Here is a 4,787-nt window from a genome sequence, read left to right as displayed (position 1 = left end):
GTCCAAATTAATCCAGATTCTGGAATTTTTACTTTTATTGCAAATTTTTGTGATGAATTCTGATTTTTAACGATGATTTATTTTCTACAGGCTGCTCCTCAACGTCTCCTGCAGACTTCGGAAGAACTGTTGATGTGACTGGTGCGTCGAGCGGAAGTTTTGGGAGGATTCCCCTGAAAAGAACCCGACAGATGGTAACCGACAACCCTCTTGGCACTCAAGCTAGTGAACATACCTGGAAGGTTAAAACCCCAGGAAAACGCGACCTTGTGACTCTGCTTCCTTACTATCTTTGTTTGAAAATAGTTACGAGACTCCGATTTCGTTCTCGGTGCCGAACCTGGACCTCTGCTGGAGGCTTTGTAGGTTGCGTACTATGAAACTTCTTGAAGTGGAATTTGAAGAACCAACTCCCAGTTGGAAAGCCTTCAACGCAAGAATCGTTCCTTTCTGGTATAGCAAAACCATCGTAGGTTACTTACTCTTGCTTCTCTATTCACCAACATCCTGTGAAGTCGTAGCCTCTGCCATTAGCATCTGTCAAAAAACAGCAGCGAAGTTTGAAAACAAGTACACAGTCATCAGTCAGGATCTAGCTGTTTATGAAATAAGCTATTGCCTTCGAAAGTCCCAGACCAAAAAATTCTCTAATCTAGTTCTCTTAGTGAGCGGTTTTCACAAGCTCATGAACTATTTGAAAGCGGTTGGATCTCTCATAGATGTAGCAGGACTAAAAGAAAGCATTGTTGCTGCAAAGATTCTCAGGGAAGGTACTGTAAATAAGGTCCTTTCAGGAAAAAACATGTACCAGGAACTCCATGCTCACTTCGAGGTCTACGAAGGAATGAACGCACTCTGGTGGGAGGCATTTGAGAATTGGCTTGAAACATCCTGCTTCGTTTTAGTGCCTTCTACAGTAAAGAAACTTCGAATCCTGAGTGATGCAATTGAACGCTTCAAAAGTGAAACTAGTTCTGAAACATGTAAACAGATAGGAGATGCGTTGGACAGTATTGCTCCACTTTTCTCGAAGTACAACGAGTCCAGATCTACCATAAGGAATCATAGCCTCTGGATCAACTATTTAGATTTTACCTGTTCCGGAAACAACTATCTTTATGCTGAAAGAGCTGCGTACTGGGGATCATATTTAAACGCCACAAAAGAGATGATTCCGATTTTATTCGCTTCTGGAAACCATAGATACGCCGCCGCTATGCTTAACTACCTAGAAGAAATGCTACACCTGCCTGAAAAAGCGCCAGAAGTTCACAGAGAGTTTGTAAATGGCAATTTTATTGTTAGGAAAACAGCCGAACTGTTTTGCAGCATTATATGCGATCTGGCTTTAGAGTCGACTGTGAATCTGGACATCAAAGGTCATCGAGGAGTTTCTGGTATCGCTGGTACGACAACGAAAGAAAATGCCAGGGATCGATCAGAAAGCCGGCTACTCTCCCCTTTCTTGCAGCAGTCATCAGAACGCTGAAAACAAACCTGAATATGGATGACGAGGCAATGAGGCATCATGAAGATACCACTTCGTTTACGAATTTGACAATAAAAGGCAGAAATCGGGTTATGGACTTGGTAGAGTTGTTTGGAAACCCATTCAAGACGACAAGAACAGAGCTGCACAACTTTATGACAGGGGATACAGCTCCAGGAGTCGTAGCAAATAGTCTGCTGAACCTCGGAGAAATTGGCTTCGAAGGCTTGAGCTCCTATCTCGAAAGGACATCCACGAAAGTAAAAGTTGGCATACTACAAACTTTCACTTCTGTTGCCAAAAAGGAAAATAGAAAGAGCCACAAAACAAATATTTTGGGGAAACTGAGCTGTTTTAATCAGCTCTGCGTCTAGCAAATTCAACACAAACTTCGTCCCTCGGTGAGATGCTGAAGTAGGAGCTAAAGCCATATCCGGCCTCACTTTCAGTATTATTATCAAGTCGTAGGGAGCCTCAGATACGCACTGGTACAAAGTCAACAGCCTTGAACTACAGTCTGTAACAGTCTGGCTTGCAGTCATAGCCAAAAATGATTCCATGTACGCTTTTTGAAGACTCTCCTCGATCTGACTATATAGTTGATGTCATGAGCGTCATAAGGTGTTATCGACCAGAACAAAATGACACGCTAGCAGATTTTTGAATAAGAGTTTACGATGGGATTCTCAGCAACATAGCTGAAGCTTGTCAGTCTATCCATTTGGTTGGTGACAGGTATGACGGTCTTAGTGACGATAGAACCCATGATGAATACTTATTCAACCTCAAAGAAGCCACTGGCTGTCGAGAAAGAAGAGGAGATCCTAGAGGAAATATTTACAGCCCGTTCACTTTCTCCAGCAAAGCTGCAACACTCTGGGACGGGATTCTCAGTAGTCGCTAAGCCAAAGGTCGACTCTTGAAATTACTTTTCGAGGTCTGGGAGTACAAAATTTCGACCCGTCTGATGGTTCATCTATCTGAAGGGTTTGAGGATCGACTTAGAGCTGTTATCATAACACGCCTTGGAAGCTCCGTTGATGATGTTACGTCGTCTTGCCATGAGGAAGCAGACACTCGGGTGTTATACCACACAGCAGTTGCCGCAATACGAAAGAGCACACTTGTGATAATACAAGCTAACGATACTGATATCTTCTTACTAGCTGCATATTACTTCCAGTATCTTGCTAGTCTCGGCCTCAAGCAGCTCTGGGTTAAGTTTCCATCCTACTGCTTACCTATTTATACGGCAGCAAAATAACTAGGAGTAACATTTTGCAACGCCTTGCCACCTGTCCATAGCTTGAGTGGATGCGACACCACAAGCTTTCTGTACGGAATTGGAAAGGTCCGCTTTTTTTGGAGCTGCGAAGTCTTCAGAAACTTTGTTGGGGTCTTTAGGTGATGAAGTTCGAGCTTTTAAAGAAAATTCATCATCTGTGCAAAGTGATGGTTTAATCAACGTCTGTAAGCAGCTTGTGGTTACAGTGTATGACAGAAGTGCGACTAACTTCAATAGTCTGAATGATCTTTGAGCATATTTGTACCCAACATTGGGGGATATCCGGCGTTTACCGCCAACTGATATCTCGTTTCTGCTTCATTTGAAAAGGTCCATGTTTCAGTCACTGATTTTGATCCAAAGGCAAAAGCCCTGTAGTGATTTACTTCAGGCTACCGATATGGGCTGGAGAATTGAAGATCATTAACTGAAGTCAGACCTAGTTTCTGCGATGCCGCATGGGCTAGCATTGCTTTCTTTTTGCAATTGTGACAAGACGAGGTTTGGCTCGCACTGCAAATGCTCCAAAATAGGTTTTTGTGACAGCGCATGCAAGTATGGAGCTGACCCCCAATGACTCGTAATGACATGTAGAATTCAAATAAAGCATAAAAAATACACCAAATTTGCGCATGTGATCGCAGAACAAGCCATCTGTTTTTTGTTGGTTTTTTTCCTGGTTAAAAATATTAGTTGCATAGAATGTAAATACATGATTTGATTCAAAACAGAGCAATCTGCCGTTTGGTGAGATAAAAATCATAGGTTGTCTTCAGAATATTTCGAGTAAAACGCCACTGTTCAGAATTTTTCTTTTTTTAGGGGGGGGGGGACAAACTAAGAAACTTGCAAAATTTCATCCTCCTCCGGCTTTATCTTCATGGGGTAAACTGGGCTGGAAGTTTCCACCCTCTCACCACAGCCCCCCTTTAACGTTGTCCGATTGGGCTGAAATTTAGAGGTTAAGCTTTCCTAGGGCCCAGGAGCTTATCCTCGAAATTTCAGCTCAATCCGATCACTCCTTCCCTGTTTTCAAAAAACCAAATATAGCCACTTAAAATTCATTATCTTTTTTTTTTTGTTATCCACGCCTACAGGCCACAGTTGGCAACTGATCCGGGTGAATGAGGACTCATTCGAAGCAGAATTCGATCTGTTAGGGCCTTTTGATATTTTCAGACCGAAAAAATTATCCCCCGAATTTACATTTACGAAAAACCTCGTTTTCCTATAAGAACCCGCTATGAGCCGGCTAGCCCGCAAAAATGTAGGCTCGTTTTCCTATAAGAGTCCGCAAGCAACTTCTGGTCATAGTGGTTGCAGAGAGATAGCAGTACTCGCATTTTGTAGCCCAAGCTCAAACCAAGAAACGTGAAACAGTTCACCCCCCTCCAACTTTATCAAGGAGGTACATTTGTGCCTCTATAAAGAGGCGACCAACCACACTGTTAAGTGAATTCAGGTCCTAGAGGCCGCAAAGAGACGCCGGTGATTGCATTTTGTAGCCCCAGCTCAAACTAAGAAACGTGCAAAATTTCATCCTCATCCGACTTTGTCTTCATGGGGTAAACTGGGCCGGAAGTTTCGACCCTCCCACCACAGCCCCCCTTTGACGTTGTCCGATTGGGCTGAAATTTAGAGGTTAAGTTATCTAGGGCCCGGGAGCTTGTCCTCGAAATTTCAGCTCAATCCGATCACTCCTTCCGTTTTCAAAAAACCAAATATAGCCACTTAGACTTCATTTCTCTTTTTTTGTTATCCACGCCTACAGGCCACAGTTGGCAACTGATCCGGGTGAATGAGGACTCATTCGAAGTAGAATTTGACCTGTTAGGGCCTTTTGATATTTTCAGACCGAAAAAATTATCCCCCGAATTTACATTTACGAAAAACCTCGTTTTCCCATAATAGCCCATGTTAATTTTTCCCTCCACAACCCCCCTTTAACGTTGTCTGATCGGGCTGAAATTTAGAGGATAACTTTCCTGGGGCCTGGGAGCTTATCCTCGAAAT

The sequence above is a fragment of the Artemia sp. Qi Xiang Cuo genome, chromosome 11 (genome assembly GCF_049724085.1).
Source record: "Artemia sp. Qi Xiang Cuo chromosome 11, ASM4972408v1, whole genome shotgun sequence".
Classification (NCBI taxonomy): Eukaryota; Metazoa; Arthropoda; class Branchiopoda; order Anostraca; family Artemiidae; genus Artemia; species Artemia sp. Qi Xiang Cuo.
The sequence above is the reverse complement of the archived record's forward strand: the minus strand, read 5'-3'. Positions refer to the sequence as shown.